Source organism: Ursus maritimus, unplaced genomic scaffold (genome assembly GCF_017311325.1).
Source record: "Ursus maritimus isolate PB19 unplaced genomic scaffold, ASM1731132v1 scaffold_4, whole genome shotgun sequence".
Classification (NCBI taxonomy): domain Eukaryota; kingdom Metazoa; phylum Chordata; class Mammalia; order Carnivora; family Ursidae; genus Ursus; species Ursus maritimus.
The window spans coordinates 45,953,610-45,973,778 of NW_024426552.1; the positions used below are offsets into that span (position 1 = coordinate 45,953,610).

General features: G+C 36.4%; 1 protein-coding gene across 3 annotated transcripts in view; it reads left to right on the forward strand.

Annotated features, from left to right (window-relative positions):
* The window catches only part of CMSS1 (cms1 ribosomal small subunit homolog), a 392,506-nt gene that overhangs the window by 314,369 nt on the left and 57,968 nt on the right, over nucleotides 1-20,169 (forward strand). Inside the window, exon 2 of one of the 3 annotated variants that reach the window (XM_040621149.1) lies at nucleotides 16,311-16,463. The exons of the other annotated variants lie outside the window; for them this stretch is intronic. The gene's annotated coding sequence lies outside the window, so the exon portion shown is untranslated. The remainder of the gene's footprint in view (nucleotides 1-16,310; nucleotides 16,464-20,169) is intronic. 3 annotated transcript variants of the gene reach the window in all.

Below are 20,169 nucleotides of genomic sequence, written 5' to 3' on the forward strand. Positions count from 1 at the left end.
TAAAGAGTTCAAAGTAATGATCATACACATTCTCACTGAACTCAGGAAAAGAATAGATAGGCACAGTGAGAGCTTCAACAAAGAGATAGAAAATATAAAAAAGAAAAAAATCAGAACAGAAGACTACAATAACTGAAATGAAAAATACATCAGAGGGAAACAACAGCAGATTAAAGAATGCAGAAGAATGGATCAGCGATCTGGAAGAGGGTCATGGAAATCATCCAAGCTGAGCAGCAAAAAGAAAAAGAATTTTGAAAATGAGGATATTTTAAGGGACCCTTGGGACAACATCAGACATACTAACATTCACATGACAGTAGTCCCAGAAAGAGAAGAGAAAGAGAAAGGGGCAGAAAATGTATTTGAAGAAATAACAGCTGAAAAATTCCCTAACCTGGGGAAGGAAACAGACATTCAGGTCCAAGAAGTACAGAGCCTCAAACAAGATGAACTGAAAGAGATTCACACTAATACTAACTAAAATCTCAAAAATTAAAGGTAAGGAAAGAATCACAGAGTAAGAGAAAAGCAACTAGTTACGTACAAGGGAATACCCATAAGGCTATCAGCTGATTTTTCAGCAGAAACTTTGCAGAACAGAAAGGAGTGGCATGATCTACTCAAAGTGCTGAAAGGAAAGTCTACAACCAGGAATACTGTACCTGGCAAGGCTATCATTCAGAATTGAAGGAGCGGTAAAGAGTTTCCCAATCAAACAAAAGTTAAAGGAGTTCATCACCACTAAACTGGCTTTATAAGAAATGTTAAAGGGACTTCTTTAAGTGGAAGAGAAAAGGCCAGAACTAGAAGTAGGAAAATTATGAAAGAAAAATTATGAAAGAAAAATTTTGCTGGTAAAAGCAAACATATAGTAAAGGACTTATATCATCAAGCACTTATAAAGCTAGTATGAATATTAAAAGACAAAAATCATAAGATCCACTGTTTCTACAATAATTAAGGGAAACAAAATCTCTTAAGCTGTAAAATATGACATCAAAAAGTTAAAAATTGAGCTACCCTATGATCCAGCCATTGCACGACTGGGTATTTACCCCAAAGATACAGACGTAGCGAAGAGAAGGGCCATATGCACCCCAATGTTCATAGCAGCTCTGTCCACAATAGCTAAATCGTGGAAGGAGCCGAGATGCCCTTCAACAGATGACTGGATTAAGAAGTTGTGGTCTATATATACAATGGAATATTACTCCGCTATCAAAAAGAATGATTTCTCAACATTTGCTGCAACATGGACGGGACTGGAGGAGATAATGCTAAGTGAAATAAGTCAAGCAGAGAAAGACAATTATCATATGGTTTCTGTCATCTATGGAACATAAAAACTAGGAAGATCAGTAGGAGAAGAAAGGGATAAAGAAAGGGGGGTAATCAGAAGGGGGAATGAAGCATGAGAGACTATGGCCTCTGAGAAACAAACTGAGGTGAGGGCTTCAGAGGGGAGGGGGGTGGGGGAACGGGAAAGGCTGGTGATGGGTAGGAAGGAGGGCACGTATTGCATGGTGCACTGGGTGTTATACGCAACTAATGAATCATGGAACTTTACATCAAAAACCAGGGATGTACTGTATGGTGACTAACATAATATAATAAAAAATATTATAATAAAAAAATTGGGGTAGAATGTAGTGCTTTAAAAATGTGTTCAAACTTAAGCAACTGTCAACTTAAAATATAATGCTGTATACATACAGTGTTATATACATATCTCATGGTGGCAACAATAGTACATACACAAAAAATAAGAGAAGGAATCTAAACATAACACTAAAGAAAGTCATCAAATCACAAGGAAAGAGAGCAAGAGAAGAATAAAGGAACAGAAGAGCTGTAAAAACAACCAGGAAACAATTAACAAAATGGTATGACAACATACCTATCAATAATTACTTGAAGCATAAATGGACTAAATGCCCCAGTCAAAAGACAGAGGATGACTGACTGGATTTTTAAAAAACCATCTATATGCTGCCTACATGAGATTCACTTCAGACCTAAAGGCACACAGAATGAAAGTGAAAGGATGGCAAAATATATTCCATACAAATGAAAATGAAAAGAAAGCTGAGGTAACAGTACTTATATTGGACAAAATAGACTTTAATACAAAGATTGTAACGAGACAAAGAAGGGAATTACATAATGATAACAGGATCAATCTAACAAGAGGATATAACAATTGTAAATTTCTATGCCCATGACCTAAAAACAACTAAATATATAGAGTAGATATTAAAAGAAATGAAAAAGGAAATTGACAGTACTACAGTAATAGTAGGGGACTTTAATACCCCACTTATATCAATGAATCATTCAGACAGAAAGTTAATAAGGAAATAGTGGCTTTAAATGACATATTAGATCAGATGGACTGAATAGAGACATAGAAATCATTTCATCCAAGAACAGCAGAATACACATTCTTTTCAAGGGTATATGGAATGTTCTCCAGGATAGATCACAGGTTAGGCCACAAAACAAGTCTTAATAAATTAAGAAGATTGAAATTCATATCAAACATCTTTTCTGACCACAATAATATGAAACTAGAAATCAATTACAAGGAAAAAAACTGTATAAAACACAACACATGGAAGCTTCACAGCATGCTACTAAACAACCAATGGGCCAATAAAAATATCAGAGGAAATAAAAAAATAACTTGAGACACATGAAAATGGAAACACAATTTTCTAAAATGTATGGGACATAGCAAAAGCAGTTCTAAGACAGAAGTTTATAGTAATACAGGTCTACCTCAAGAAACAAGAAAAATCTAAAAACAATCTAACCTTACATCTAAAGGAACTAGAAAAAGAACAAACAAAACCTAAAGTTAGTAGAAGGAATAAAAATTAGAGCAGAAATCAATGAAGTAGAAACAACAACAACAAAAATTCATGAGACTAAGAGCTGGTTATTTGAAAGAACAAACAAGATTGATAAACTTTCTGACTCATCAAGAAAATCAGACTCATCAAGAAAAAGAAGGCCCAAATAAATAAAATCAGAAATGAAAAAGAAATTATAACTGACACCACATAAATACAAAGGATTGTAAGAGACTACTATGAACAATTATATACCAATAAAATAGATTACCTAGAAGAAATTTATAAATTTCTGAAAACACACAATCTTCCAAGAGTGAATCAGGAAGAAAGAGAAAATCTAAACAAATCAATTACTAGTAATGGGATTGAATCAGTAATCAAAAAGACTTCCAACAAACAAAAGTCCAGGACCAGATGGCCTCACAGGTAAATTCTACCAGACATTTAAAGAAGAGGTAATACCTATTTTTCTCAAACTATTTAAAAAATTAAAGAGTAAGGAATGCTTCCAAATTCATCCTACAAGGCCAGCAATACCCTGATACCAAAACCAGAGAGACACTATGGAAAAAGGAAATTACAGGCCAGTATCCTTGGTGAACAAAGATGCAGAAATACTCAACAAAATATTGGCAAATCAAATTCAGCAATAATACATCAAAAGGATTATACACCATGATCAAGTGGGATTTATTCTAGGAATGCAAGGATGATTCAATATCTATAAGTCAATCAACACAATATACCACATAAGCAAAATAAAAGATAAAAAATCATATTATTATCTCAAAAGATTCAGAAGAATCATTTGACAAAGTTCAGCATTCATTTTAAACTCTCTCAATAAAGTGTAAAGAGAGCATACCTCAGCATAATAAGGGCTGTATATTTAAAAAACCCCACAGCTAAAATCATACTCAGTGGTGAGAAGCAGAAAGCCTTTCTTCTAAGATCAGAATCAAGACACAGATGCCTACTCTCACCACTTCTATTCAACATAGTACTGGAAGTCCTAGCCACAACAGTTGAACAAGAAAGAGAAATAAAAGGTATCCAACTTGGTAAGAAAGAAATAAAACTGTCACCATTGGTAGAAGATGTGTTACTGTATGTAGAAAACCCTAAACACTCCACACACACATACACGCACACACACACACACACACACAGACGAAAAAAAAAAACTATTAGAAATTTTGCAGGTTTCAAAATCAGTATACAAAAATCTGTTGTGTTTCTATACACTAATAATGAACTACCAGAAAGAGAAATAAATAAAGCAATTCGGTTTACAATTGCATAAAAAGAAAAAAAAATAACTAGGAATAAATTTAACCAAGGAGGTGAAAGTTTTCAGGGGTACTCTGAAAGCTATAAGACATTAATGAAAGAAAGTGAAGATGACACAACTAAGTAAAAAGAAATATCATGCTCATGGATTAGAAAAATTAATGTTGTTGAAATATTCTTATTACACAGAGCAATCTATGGATTCAGTGCAAGCCCTTTCAAAATACAATAGTATTTTTCACAGAACTAGAACAAAAGACCCTGAAGAGCCAAACTGAGAAAGAAGAACAAAGCTGGAGGTATCATGCTACCAGATTTCAAAGCGTACTTTAAAGCTATCATAATCAAAACAGTATGGTACTGGCATAAAAACAGACATGTAAATCCATGGAACAGAATAGAGACCCCAGAAATAAAACCATAATTATATGGTCAGTTAATCTATGGCAGACGAGGCAAGAATATACAATAGAGAAAAGGTAGTCTCTTTAACAAATGGTATTGGGAAAACTAGAATGAATCAAACTAGACCACTGTCTTACAGAATATACAAAATTAAATTTAAAATGGTTTAAAAACATCAGTGTAAGACCTGAAACCATACAACTCCTAAAAGAAAACATAACCAGTAAATATATAAAGAACTCATACCAAAATACACCCAAAAAGCCAACAATTCAATTTAAAAATAAGCTGAGGACTTGAATTGACATGTTTTCAAAGAAGATACACAGATGGCCAACAGGTACATGAAAGGATGCTTGCCATTACTAATCAGGGAAATGCACATCAAAACCACAATGAGACATCATCTCACACCTGTCAGATGGCTTGTATCCAAAAGACAAGATATAACTAGTGTTGGTGAGGATGTGGAGAGAAAGGAATGTTAGTGAGAATGTAAATTGGCACAGCCACTATGGAGATTGGTGCAGCCAGTATGGAGGTTCCTCAAAAAATAAAAATAGAACTACCATGTGATCCAGTCATTCCTCTTCCGGCTATTTACACAAAGAGAACAAAAATACCAATTTGAAAAGATACGTGCATCCTTATGTGTGTCACGGCATTTTTTTACAAAAGATATGGAAGGAACCTAAGTGTCCATCAATAGGTGAATAGGTAAAGAAGATGTGGTATATATAATCATAATGGAGTATTATTCAGCCATAAAACAATCTTGCCTATGTAGATGGACCTAGAGGGTATTGTGTCAAGTGAAATAAGGCAGAGACAAATACCATATGATTTCACTTGTATGTGGAATCTAAAAAACAAAACAAACAAACAGACTCATAGATGCAGAGACTCATAAAGAACAAACTGGTGGTTGCCAGAAAGGAGAGGTTGGAGGATGGGTGAAATAGTTGAAAGGGATTAACAGGTACAAACTTCCAGTTATAAATAAGTCACAGAGATGTAAAGTAGAGCACAGGGAATATAAACAATAATGTTGTAATAACTTCGTATGGTACAGATGGTAACTAGACTAATCATGGTGATCATTTCATAATCTATATAAATGTCAAATCACTATGTTGCACACCTAAGACTAGTATATTGTATGTTAACTATACTTCAATTAATAAAAAAAAAGATCTGACAACTTTAACCTCAACATTAAAAGACTCATACAAATTGATAAGGAAACATTAAAACCCTTCTTGACAAATGAATAAAGGTTAAAAATATTCTATTCATATAAGAAATACTACATGGCTTATAAAAAGAGTAAAATATTCCTTCAGTCATAACCAAATGAATGCAAATTAAAATGCCTATTGGCATTTTACCTATTGGCAATGTTTAAAAATTCAGTACTTGCTGGAGTGTGATGAAACAGGTTTGAGGGGGGCGGTTTATAGATGTTGATGACTTACAAATTGACCTAAAACATTCTGGAAAACAGTTAAGACCCTTAAAGAACATACATACAGAGAGGGAGACAAACCATGAGAGACTGTAGACTCACAGAAACAAACTGAGGGTTATAGAAGAAGGGGGGATGGGATAACCAGGTGATGGTAATTAAGGAGGGCATGTGTTGTGATGAGCACTGGGTGTTATATGCAGCTAATGAATCATTGAACACTACATCAAAAATTAATGATGTGCTATGTGTTGACTAATGGAACATAATAAAAAAAAATTAAATAAATAACATATATACCTTATTACAATGTAACTTCCCTTTTGAAATCTAATAGTAATACATAAAATCTAATCAGAAATACATAAAATCTTTTTTACTTTTATTTTTTTTTATTTTTTTATAATAATTTTTTATTATGTTATGTTAGTCTCCATACAGTACATCCCTAGTTTTTTATGTAAAGTTCCATGATTCATTACTAGCATATAACACCCAGTGCACCATGCAATATGTGCCCTCCTTACTACCCATCACCAGCCTATCCCATTCCCCCACCCCCCTCCCCTCTGAAGCCCTCAGTTTGTTTCCCAGAGTCCATAGTCTCTCATGCTTCATTCCCCCTTCTGTTTACCCCCCTTTCTTCTTCCCTTTCTTCTCCTACCAATCTTCCTACTTCTTATGTTCCATAAATGAGTGAAACTATATGATAATTGTTTTTCTCTGCTTGACTTATTTCACTTAGCATTGTCTCCTCCAGTCCCATCCATGTTGCAACAAATGTTGAGAAATTGTTCTTTTTGATGGCTGAGTAATATTCCATTGAATATATGTACCACATCTTCTTAATCCAGTCATCTGTTGAAGGGCATCTCGGCTCCTTCCACAATTTAGCTATTGTGGACAATGCTGCTATGAACATTGGGGTGCATATGGCCCTTCTCTTCACTACGTCTGTATCTTTGGGGTAAATACCCAGTAGTGCAATGGCTGGATCATAGGGTAGCTCAATTTTTAACTTTTTAAGGGACCTCCACACTGGTTTCCAGAGTGGCTGTCCCAACTTGCATTCCCACCAACAATGTAAGAGGGATCCCCTTTCTCCACATCCTCTCCAACATTTGTTGTTTCCTGCCTTGTCCATTTTTGCCATTCTAACTGGCGTAAGGTGGTATCTCAATGTAGTTTTGATTTGAATTTCCCTGATGGCTAATGATTTTGAACATTTTTTCATGTGTCTGTTAGCCATTTGTATGTCTTCATTGGAAAAGTGTCTGTTCATATCTCCTGCCCATTTTTTGATTTGATTATTTGTTTCTCGTGTATTGAGTTTGAGAAATTCTTTGTAGATCTTGGATACCAGTCTTTTATCTGTAGTGTCATTTGCAAATATATTCTCCCATTCTGTGGGCTGCCTTAGTTTTTTTGATTGTTTCCTTGGCTGTGAAGAAGCTTTTTATCTTGATGAAGTCCCACAAGTTCATTTTTTCTTTTGTTTCTCTTGTCTTTGGAGATGTGTCATGAAAAAAGTTGCTGTGGCCGATGTCAAAGAGGTTGCTGCCTATGTTCTCCTCTAGGATTTTGATGGATTCCTGTCTCACATCGAGGTCTTTCATCCATTTGGAGTTTATCTTTGTGTATGGTGTGAGAGAGTGGTCAAGTTTCATTCTTTTGCATGTAGCTGTCCAATTTTCCCAGCACCATTTATTGAAGAGACTTTTTTCCACTGGATGTTTTTTCCTGCTTTGTTGAAGATTAGTTTCCCAAAGAGCCGAGGGTCCATTTCTGGGTTCTCTATTCTGTTCCATTGGTCTTTGCGTCTGTTTTTGTGCCAGTACCATGCTGTCTTTATGATCACAGCTTTTTAGTATAGCTTGAAATCCGGCATTGTGATGCCCCCCAGCTTTGTTTTTCCTTTTCCACAATTCCTTGGTGATTCGGGGCCTTTTCTGGTTCCACATAAATTTAAGGGCTGTTTGTTCCAGTTCTTTGAAAAATGTCATTGGTATTTTGATCAGGATGGCATTGAAAGTGTAGATTGCTCTGGGTAGTATAGACATTTTAACTATGTTAATTCTTCCGATCCAAGAAATACATAAAATCTTAAAATATATTACAAAGGCAAAATATTGGAAATAATGTAAGTAATGATAGAATAACAAATAGAGTATAGGTGAACAAAGGCAACAAAAATGTTTTTCAAGGGGCATCTGGGTGGCACAGTCAGTTAAGCATCTACCTTTAGCTCAGGTCATGATCCCAGGGTCCTGGGATCGAGCCCTGCATTGGGCTCCCTGCTTAGCAGGGAGCCTGCTTCTCCCTCTCTCTCTCTGCCTACTATTCCCCCTGCTTATGCTCGCTCTCTCTCTCTCAAATAAATAAATAAAATCTTTTTAAAAAAATGTTCTTCAAGACTACTGACATGAGAAAGTACTCATAATATTAAAGGTACAGTACTTATGTAAGATATGTAATTTCAAATATGGAAAGTTGTATGCATATGTGTACACCTATATACATATACACAGAGACAGAACAAAAGGCAGAAGTGAATGTTTCAAAATTATAATAATGGATCTTTTGTTCTATTGGGGCCATCTTTTTATAATGATACCAAATTTTCTGAAATTTCCACAATTACTATATATTACTCTTATGTCAGGGAAAAGTGTTAAAAAAATTTTTTTAATGATGACCTCACCAAATTGGCAATATAGAATTGACAAAATCAAGTCTTGCTTTAGCCTTTTTTATTTATTCACTCCATGAGACTGTTACATCTCAGTTTTATCCCATGCTATCATGTAAAACCTCAGAATTATGGTTCTTAAAGATCATTCCAAACATAAAGCCTGTATATTTCCCATGTAGTTGGTAATTAGTTGATAAGTTAATATCCTAAGGTTTGGTTTCTAGTTGGAAACTAGAAGGATGATGCAAATAAAGTACCTTGTTCTAACCTACACAAAAAGGCAGGTAATTTCTGGCTTTTTCCACTGAAAAGCTTTGTAAGAAAGTTAAGCATTCTGATGCAGGGCATGTGAACATTACACCCACCTTTAATGACTCACAAGATGTACATTAAGGACATACATTAAGTAATCCAATAGGTGGTTGAAGTCTCTGAAGGCTATAGGGCAGTCTTAACAGAAACAGTGTGCTTTTACATTGTAACATTCTCTTCCTTGGGATCACACTTTATAACAAGGGTGAGTGGGTAGCAGGTCTAGCTGTAGCCTCATAGGCTTTTTCCTTATGAAATTTCTGTTCAGGGACATGATGTAACTTGCATACCCATATAACAGGCCATGTTCACCTATATTTTTTAAAATGTTAACCTATCCCTCTATACTTCAACATTCTACCTCACTCTGGAAATTTTGACATGTCCAGGGTATATAGCATTCTTAATAGAAATTGGCCTGAACCAGAAGAGAATCATAAATCACAGCACTATGACTTCATCAGTCCACAAATGAGAAAACTGGCATAAAGTAAGTGATTTTCCCAAGATCACAAAAGTTGGAAGTAGAATGTAAGCCTCTTTCATCACTCCTCTACACTGGCGCTTCCCAAAATGTGTACACAAAGTACTGTTCTGGGAGCTGTTAACAGTTGTGCTGCAGAGTTCAGGGGTGAAATAAGCCTAAGGGTGACTTCATTTCCATTCTCACACTTGGAGAACAGTAATGCATATTAATATATTAAAGAATAAGACAGATACCAAACCAGATGGGATGTGGGAATGAAAAGCATAAGCCAGAAATAGTCTAGCAAACCAGGATATACTTTCTGCCCCGCTCAAATGTGGGATAGAAGCAAGGATGGTGAGGGAGAATTAGTTACTGACAGATAACCTGGACTAACTGGGTATTTTTGGTGTTGGGTTTTATTTTGGAGAAGGGGAGCTGCTCACATGCATCAGCTTCTGCTCCGGTTAGATGAGTGTATTCAAATTTAAGAACATACATTATTATGTTCAGCTGGGCTCTCTGCACAAAGCCCCATGGATTCCAATATCCTGATTAGAGACCAGTACCACCAGAGAGCTGTAAAGTTTGCTTTTCAAGTTAGAGGAGCAGTATTGCATAGGGGTTAAGGGACCTTGAATTAGGACTGCCTAGATCCAGATCCTGGCTCTCTCATAACCTTGGGCAAGTGCCTCAGTTTCCACCTCTGTAAAAGACATTGTAATAACAGTACCCATCTCATAAGATTGATATGCAGATTAAATGTGTTAATGTACGTAGAGCATTTAGAACAGCGTCCTGCACAAAATAAGGACTGTGTAAGACTTTTTATCATTATTATTAGTTTCTATTCCAGGAACAGAGAATTTATATAACAGTGCTTCCAAAGGTATCAAGTATGCTCATCCAATAAACATAATAATTCTATTAAGACCCAAAATGCTACTGCCAGCACCCATGGCTCTACTTACCTAACTCTGACTGCAAAAGCTGACCAGAAAAGGTTAAGTTGAAATTACTCATAGTTTGAAAACTAACTCCCAAATATGTAAATGTACCAACGTTTAAATTAAAAAGGAAGAAGGCTGAACTCTTAACATTCAAAAGACTGAAGTTGAGGTCATCTTGCCCAAGTTGACTTACCTATTTTTTTAATCTAAAAAGAAAATAAGATTTTTTTAAATGCCTTATTGTTGGACAGAAACCGGCCAGGTAGCTGTTCCGCCTGCAGTGTTGTCCTCTGATATCGGCATGATCTTCACTGCATTTTTGTAACTTAAAGGTAGGACAGGTCCTGTGGCACCATGATTTTTTACGTTAAAGGTCCCTTTCTCTGTTACTGTGGCTCAGGCTTAAGTGTGAGAGGTCACACAAAAGGTCAGGTTCCTGTGGATCTGAGTGGGCTGGTGGTTACTGAGGAACTCTGCATTTTTTAGAAGGAAGGAAGGAAGGGAGGAAGGGAGGGAAGGCCTGAAGGAGGGAAGGAGGGAAAAAGAAAAGTATTAACTAACTTGAAGATTTAGTTTTGCTGACATGAAACTGGCAACAGAAATTTTGTAGCATTTAAGTTCTCCACAAAAAGAGGTGAAACATTTTTTCTTCAGCTATGCACTTTTGAAATGATCTTACTGGTCTCGGTACTTTGCTTTCAAAGTAAAGTACTTTTTCTTTACTTTTTCTTTGAGTTTCAGGACCCATCAAGCTTCTCCAGTTCAGAGTTTTGCAAGCATCTCATTCTAGATTTACTAACTTTAAAGTTTTCTTTGGGAATTGGCAGCATATTTTGTAAGCAAAGTTTGGATCTGTTGCTAGGGACATCTTCAGCTATGAAAATAAGAGCATTATTAGAATGTAGAGTAAGCCGTAGCAGTTGCCACTAGACATGGCAAAATTAAAGGGGAGAAGGAACCCCCCCTCCCACACTCCCCATTCCAACTCATAATGACAAGACTTCTGATAGAATCAACTCGCAGAGATTTGCATTTAGAAGCGTTTGTTTTGTCAAATCCTGTGGAGAGGAGGAAAAGAGCCTGAGAGAAGGAAAAGGTAGATCATGCCTAGTTTCTTGCAGTATATGAGATTGAGAAGCCAAAAAAGGAAAAGATGGTAGCTAGGAAAAACAGAACAAAACAAAACTAGAGAAGCATATGCCAGGTTAAACATAGGTTAAACATAAAGCCTGATGAACCACCACAAGCCTGTGGAAGACTTTGAATTGGCCAGTCCCTGCACCTGGACCTGGGACTTTGTGGCCAGGAAAGGCTAGGAGACTGCAGGTTGAGCCTGCCCAAGCATCTCTGAACAGCTGCTCTCAAAGCAATCAGGTGCCATGAATTGAGCACAACAGGCTTGGCCTCAGGTTTGCTGCTTCTCCTGCCACCTATCACTGAATTCTTCATTTGCAGATCCTGTTCTCCTTTTCTCCCCTTTTTCCTTTTTCCACATTTTCCTTTCTAAGTTAAAGTAGTTGCAACTTTAAGTTGCTAGATTAAAGCCCTAAAATAGTCTTGTTTCTACTTCTGGAGGATGAATTGAGTTGAATTTTGGAGGATGGGGTAAGGTTTTAATAGAGAAGCAGAGATGACAAGGATAAAGGGAGAGGTAGCATTCTGAACAGTTAAAGTAAATGAGAGATACACTTACAGATGGTATAATTCTTTTCTGGCATGACCTACTTGATTATAAGTCCTTATTTTTTAGTCTTGTGATGGCTGTAGTCATTATTTTGAAAAGTGTACAAAGCAATAAAGGATGGAACATGACCACTGTTAGTATAAGTGGAGTCAGAATTAAGAGCCCCTTCTTTCATTGGATGTACTTTCACTGTTTGTCCTTCCCTTCCTCTCCCCTCACCTTCCCTGTCTGCTGCTTTGCCAGTTTGGCCTTTAGGGCCTTCACTGAGTTCACTCTTCATAGGGTCGTATTCTTTGGATGTGGGAATTGTGTTCTTTCTTAGTGATGCTGGTGGGAGTCCCTTAATGAGCTGGGAACAAGGTTCTTGAAGAATAGTTCCCAGTCCTACTTCGCCTAGCCAAATAAAACATTCTGGCTCTTAGGGATGAGTAATTTTAGCAAAACACTTTAGACTGTTGAAGTACAGCTGTGTCTCCAGTATTATTTTTCAGCATGTGTAGTTAGATTTCCCAGAGAACAGCTGACCCCTCTAGAAATGTAGAACACCCCCTCAAATAAGTGAAATTGAACTAAACTAAACAAGATGCATTTTTAAAAACTGAGTCACAACTTAATGCTAAAAGGAATAATTCAGCCAACAAGAAGTTGTAATGATTCTAAACTTGCCTGCACCTAATATACCTATGAGATATGTAAATAAAAATTGGTAGAATTGCTAGAAAACATGGACTGATTCAAAATAAGAGTGGGAGGTGTTAATGCACATGTCAATTATTGATAATTAAAACAAAAATATACATATAAAACATATATTTGAAAAACATAATTAACGGGTTTATCTCTGATCATATGTAGAACTCTGCACCTAACAATCAGAAATTATATATTCTATTCAGAAATGCTTTAAAACACTTTTTAATTGTTAAGGTACTAGGTCAGGGCCTGGACCAAATTTGGCGCATGGACCAAATTCAGCCAGGATGTGTTTCTGTAAATAGTTTACCAGAACACAGCCATGCCCATTCATTTATGTATTGTCTAGGGCTGCTTTTGCACAACAGCAAAGTTCGAGTAGTTACTGACAGAGACCTTATTGCTTTGCAAACCGTATACCTATTCACTATACGGTCCTTACCTAAAAAGTTCACTGGTCCCTGTACTAGAAAATAAAGCAAGTCTGGGGCACTTGGGTGGCTCAGCCATTAAACATCTGCCTTCGGCTCAGGTCGTGATCCCAAGGTCCTGGGATGGAGCCCCACATTGAGCCCACATCAGGCTCCCTGGTTGGCGGGGAGCCTGCTTCTCCCTACCCCGCTGCCTGCCACTCCCTCTGCTTCTGCTCACTCTCTCTCTGTCAAATAAATAAAAATAAAATCTTTTAAAAAAAAGAAAAGAAAGCAAGTCTTAACAAATATCAAAGAATTGATATGCAAGACATTTTTCTAACCACAATAACAAAAAAATGATAACTAAAAAATCTGTTTGGAAATTTAAAAATATACTTCCAAATAACTCATTAGTCAAAGAAAAATCATTATGGAAACTTTTAAAATATTTAGAATTAAATGATTATGAAAATGCTATACCTTTAAAACATACAGTATTCAACTTAAGTTATATTTAGGGAAAATGTATAGGCTTAATGCTTAAATCAGAAAAAAGAAAGCTTAGTGAGCTAAATATCCAACCACAAAGATGAGAAAACCCATAGAGTAAACCCAAAGAAACTAAAGAACATTAGTGCAGTAGAAATCAAAGATGGCAACAGAAAACATCTATAAATACAAAACCTGGTTGTTTGTTTGTTTGTTTGTTTGTTTTAAAGACCTCTCCACAGTTGAACAAGAAAAAATAAGGTGCAAATTAAAAACAGAAGACAAGAAAAAGGGGACATAGCCACATACAATGATCAATCCCAATAAATTTGAAAAGTTAGATAAAATCGCCAGAAAATTTTCACTTACCAAAACTGAATTAAAAATAAATAGAAAAACCTGGATAATCATATAACCATTAGAAACTGAAGCATTTGTTAAAACATACCCATAGAAAGAATACTACACTCTGCTTGTTTTATTGACACATTTTACCTACTATCAGGGTATCTGATTTTAAAAGTCTGCATAAATATTAAGATATTTTATTTTAAAAGTCTACATAAAATTTTAAACCCCCCCCAAAAAAAACTGTTATTAAAAAAGAAATATATCATGACCAACTGGGATTTATCCTAAGGATAATATAAACAGTTTAACGAGCCTATTTTTATAATTCACCACATTAACAGATTATAGGAGAAATCCCATATGATCATCTCAATAAATGCAAAAACAAAAAGCATTGCATTAATTCTAACACATATTCATGATTTTAAACAAACTCTTAGCAATCAAGGAATAGAAGGAAACGTCATTGGGGCACCTGGGTTGGTCAGTAGGTTAAGCGTCCGACTCTTGATTTTGACTCAGGTCATGATCTCAAGGTCCTGAGATGGAACCCAGCATCTGGCTCTGCGCTCAGCTTGAGATTCTCTCTCCCTCTCCCTTTGCCCTGCTCATGCTCTCTCTCTGTTTCTCAAATAAATAAATAAATCTTAAAAAAAAAAAAAAGGAAACATCATTAAGCTGTAAGCACCATCTTTTCATACAAAGGTAGTGTAGCTGTTAAAATTGTGGAATCTGGGATTTAAATCCCAGCTCTGCCAGTTAGTTATTAGTTCTGTGACATTGCATTAAGTGTTACAAATTGTTTAATGAAAGTTAGTTCTATCGTTTTTTCAAAGTCAGGTTGATTGAGGATTAATTTACGTTCAGTATAATTAACCCTTTTTGTGTACAGTTCTATGAATTTTGACTGATGAATAAATATGGTTCTGTAACAACCAAAGTTAAGATATACAACATTTCCATCACCCCTGAGAAGTCTCCCATCTCTAGTCCCCAGTAACAATTCCTCTGTTGTTCCTTTAATTTTGCCTTTTCCAGAATGTTAAATAAATGGAATCACACATTATGTAGCCTCCTTAATCTGGTGTGTCTTTCATTTAGCATCATGCCTTTGAAATTTATCCATTGCTGTTGTGTGTTTCAGTAGTTTGCTTTGTTGAGAAACTGTGAGAATTAATAGAGTTCAACGGGTCACTAGAAAGCACAGATCAAGGTTTTTGTGAGACCTGAGCTTATACCATTTAAGCGGCTCTCTCTTAAAAAAGAATACAAAATCACTGATATAAAATTAGGTATGAAAGTAGTTGTTTTGAATAAGAAATCACAACAGTACTGCTGCAAACACAGGAATTCTGAAATTTTTTATTGTATTTGTCCCCACCAAATAAGAAAAACATTTGTGTGTTTCCTTGAAAACTATATAAAATGCACCATCTACTGTGTTTCTACAAAAAAAAAAAATGGGAACCTAGTCATCTGCTTATAGTTTTACATTTTTGATGATTGGAAGGATTTTCCACTGACTAGTTTTTGGTTTCATCCATCCCGATCCTGGTTTCTTCTCCAGTGCCCACATAGTTCTTGGGAAGGGTGCTACAGGTGTGTTTGTGTCATGATCTACAGCCTCTGGCCCTACACACTTTGTCAGGGTGTCTGGTGAGTTGGCACAGGGTAGTAGGAGTATTCCTGGGAGCATTCCTACACTAGGACAGCTAGCAGTAATTTAACTGTGGACTATATGATTGTGAACCATATAATATTGCATTAAACTCAAAACTAAATGCTTGTCCAACCAACTTCTCTAACTGGATCCCCAGAATGTTCACTTCCACTTCAACACCACTCACTACGGGATATGTGAAAGAGGTGAATTCTGAGTAGAAATACACAGTGGTACACTTATTTTAACCACAATATATCTTTCTTTTGCAAATTTTCTTAGAAAAATTAACTGTATGATCCATTGCCAAGGGCCTTCCCAGGGCCTAGAAGGGTTTCATGAAAGCAAGTGCTTTGAAGCTTGAAATTGCTGGGAAATTGGACTTCCAATACTTCTCATAAAGAAGATGAAGGCAGGGTTTGAAAGAAAGAGGAAATATGTGCAACTTTTTAATTTTGCTTGCTCTCTTTGCTTTGGGTTGAAAAGGGACAGTATACTTGACCCCTTTACTGGAAGAAGAATTCAACCAGTTCCAACTGGTGGTATATATTTTTTTCTTTTTTATTTTTATTTTTTTTTCAGTATACCCTGAGGAAGTAGGGGATGAGACTACCCCGTCTTCTTGTCTCCACTCCACAGGCCCTATCATCCACTGGGACTAATTAGCATAGGTCTGGCTTAACCTCCTCAAATGCCAGCAGTTCTAGAGAAACCTGGGAGCTGGAGCCAGTCTGGGTAGGTTGGATCCCATACTTTTCTTTTAATACTTTCTTAATGGAAATCACAGAACTAGCATCCTTAATTTCAAAAAAGCAGTTTTCTCTTTTGGAACCAAAAAACATCACAGGCTAAAGAAACAACTAATTTATTCAACCTACAGTGATATGAGATGATCTCATTTTATATGTTAAAAGGTTTCAGATGAAATAATTTTTTGGCTCAGAAAGTACAGATTTACAGCATTTGGTTAACAAGGTATTTTAAATATTTCTCATGGGTTTTTGTTACATAAGAGTCACATACCTTTAGGGGCACCTGGGTGGCTCAGTCGTTAAGTGTCTGCCTTCGGCTCAGGGCGCGATCCCGGGGTTCTGGGATCAAGCCCCACGTCAGGCTCCTCCACGGGAAGCCTGTTTCTTCCTCTCCCACTCCCCCTGCTTGTGTTCCCTCTCTCACTGGCAATCTCTCTCTCTGTCAAATAAATAAATAAATAAATAAATAAATAAATAAATAAATAATCTTAAAAAAAAAAAAGAGTCACATACCTTTAAAAATATGTTATTTTCAACTATATTGCTTAAATACAGACTGTACTTTTCAGTTATCAGATTCTGAGAATTGGAGGAATACAGAATTGAGAATTTTTTTTATTTTTAAAAATTTATTGTGATAAAATATACATAAAATCAAGCATTTTAAACATTTTAAGTATTAGATTTTGGTGACATGAAGTACATTCACATTGTTGTGCAATCATCACAACTATCCACTTTCAGAACTTTTTCATTCTCTGTTCTGTAACTCTGTACCCATCAAACAATAATTCATTATTTCACCCTCCCTCCCAGCCCCTGGTAGCCACTGTTTTACTTTCTGTGTCTATGAATTTGACTACTCTAGGAACCTCATATTAGTGGAATCACACAACATTTGTCCTTTTGTGTCTGGTTTATTTCACTTAGCATAATGGCTTCAAGGTTCATCTACGCTGTAGCATGTACCAGAATTTCATTCTTTTTAAAGGCCATATAATATTCCACTATATACCACATTTTGTTTATCCATTCACCCATTGATAGATATTTGGGTAATTTCCACCTTTTGGCTGTTGTGAATAATGCTGCTATGAAAATGGGTGTACAAATATCTATTTGAGTCCCTGCTTTCAGTTCTTCTGGATATATGCCCAGAAGAGGAATTGTTTATCAAATAATAATTCTATATTTGAATTTGGGAAGAAGCACCATACTGTTTCCCACAGAAGCTGCGCCATTTTACATTCCCACAAAGAGTACACAAGGGTTCCAATTTCTCCACATCCTCGCCAACACTTGCTTTTGTTTTTGATAGTAGCCATCCTTTTTTTTTTAATTATTATTATAATATTTTTTATTATATTATGTTAGTCACCATACAGTACATCCCTGGTTTGTGATGTAAAGTTCCATGATTCATTAGTTTCGTATAACATCCAGTGCACCATGCAATACATGCCCTCCTTACTACCCATCACCAGTCTGTCCCATTCCCCCACCCCCCCTCCCCTCTGAAGCCCTCAGTTTCTTTCTCAGAGGCCATAGTCTCTCATGCTCCATTCCCCCTTCTGATTACCCCCCTTTCTTTATCCCTTTCTTCCCCTACCAATCTTCCTAGTTCTTATTTTCCATAGATGAGAGAAATCATATGATAATTGTCTTTCTCTGCTTGACTTATTTCACTTAGCATTATCTCCTCCAGTGCCGTCCATTTGCAGCAAATGTTGAGAAATCGTTCTTTTTGATGGCTGAGTAATATTCCATTGTATATATGGACCACAACTTCTTAATCCAGTCATCTGTTGAAGGGCATCTCGGCTCCTTCCACGATTTAGCTATTGTGGACAGCTGCTATGAACATTGGGGTGCATATGGCCCTTCTCTTCACTACGTCTGTATCTTTGGGGTAAATACCCAGTCGTGCAATGGCTGGATCATAGGGTAGCTCAATTTTTAACTTTTTAAGGGATCTCCACACTGTTTTCCAGAGTGGCTGTACCAACTTGCATTCCTACCAACAATGTAAGAGGGATCCCCTTTCTCCACATCCTCTCCAACAATTGTTGTTTCCTGCCTTGTCAATTTTTGCCATTCTAACTGGTGTAAGGTGGTATCTCAATGTGGTTTTGATTTGAATTTCCCCGATGGCTAATGATTTTGAACATTTTTTCATGTGTCTGTTAGCCATTTGTATGTCATCATTGGAAAAGTGTCTGTTCATATCTTCTGCCCATTTTATGATTTATTTGTTTCTTGTGTATTGAGTTTGAGAAGTTCTTTGTAGATCTTGGATACCAGTCTTTTATCTGTAGTGTCACTTGTGAATATCTTCTCCCATTCTGTGGGCTGCCTCTTAGTTTTTTTGACTGTTTCCTTGGCTGTGAAGAAGCTTTTTATCTTGATGAAGTCCCACAAGTTCATTTTTTCTTTTGTTTCTCTTGTCTTTGGAGATGTGTCATGAAAAAAGTTGTTGTGGCCGATGTCAAAGAGGTTGCTGCCTATGTTCTCCTCTAGGATTTTGATGGATTCCTGTCTCACATCGAGGTCTTTCATCCATTTGGAGTTTATTTTTGTGTATGGTGTGAGAGAGTGGTCAAGTTTCATTCTTTTGCATGTAGCTGTCCAATTTTCCCAGCACCATTTATTGAAGAGACTGTCTTTTTTCCACTGGATGTTTTTTCCTGCTTTATCGAAGATTAGTTGGTCAAAGAGCCGAGGGTCCATTTCTGAGTTCTCTATTCTGTTCCATTGGTCTATGCGTCTGTTTTTGTGCCAGTACCATGCTGTCCTTATGATCACAGCTTTTTAGTATAGTTTGAAATCTGGCATTGTGATGCCCCCAGCTTTGTTTTTCCTTTTCAACACTTCCTTGGCAATTCGTGGCCTTTTCTGCTTCCACATAAATTTAAGGGCTGTTTGTTCCAGTTCTTTGAAAATTGTCATTGGTATTTTGATCGGGATAGCATTGAAAGTGTAGATTGCTCTGGGTAGCATAGACATTTTAACTATGTTAATTCTTCCAATCCATGAGCATGGAATATTTTTCCATCTTTTTGTGTCTTCTTCAATATTGGTCTTTCAAGAGTGATTTGTAGTTTCTAGAATATAGTTCCTTTACGTCTCTGGTTAAGTTAATTCCAAGGCAACGTATGATTTTTGGTGCTATTGTAAATGGGATGGATTCCCTAATTTCTCTTTCTTCAGTCTCATTGTTCGCGTATAGAAATGCAACTGATTCCTGAGCATTGATTTGGTATCCCGCCACATTACTGAATTGCTCTATAACTTCTAATAGTTTGGGGGTGGATTCTTTTGGGTTTTCCATATAGAGTATCATGTCATCTGCGAAGAGTGACAGTTTGACTTCTTCTTTGCCTATTTGGATACCTTTTATCCCTTTTTGTTGTCTGATTGCTGTTGCAAGGACTTCTAGTACTATGTTGAATAATAATGGCAAGAGTGGGCATCCTTGTCGTGTTTCTGATCTTAAGGGAAAGGCTTCCAGCTTTTCCCATTGAGAATGATATTTGCTGTAGGCTTTTCATAGATGGTTTTTATGAGATTGAGGAATGTCCCCTTTATCCCTACACTCTGAAGGGTTTTAATCAGGAAAGGATGCTGTATTTTGTCAAATACTTTTTCTGCATCTATTGAGAGGATCATATGATTTCTGGCTTTTTTCTTGC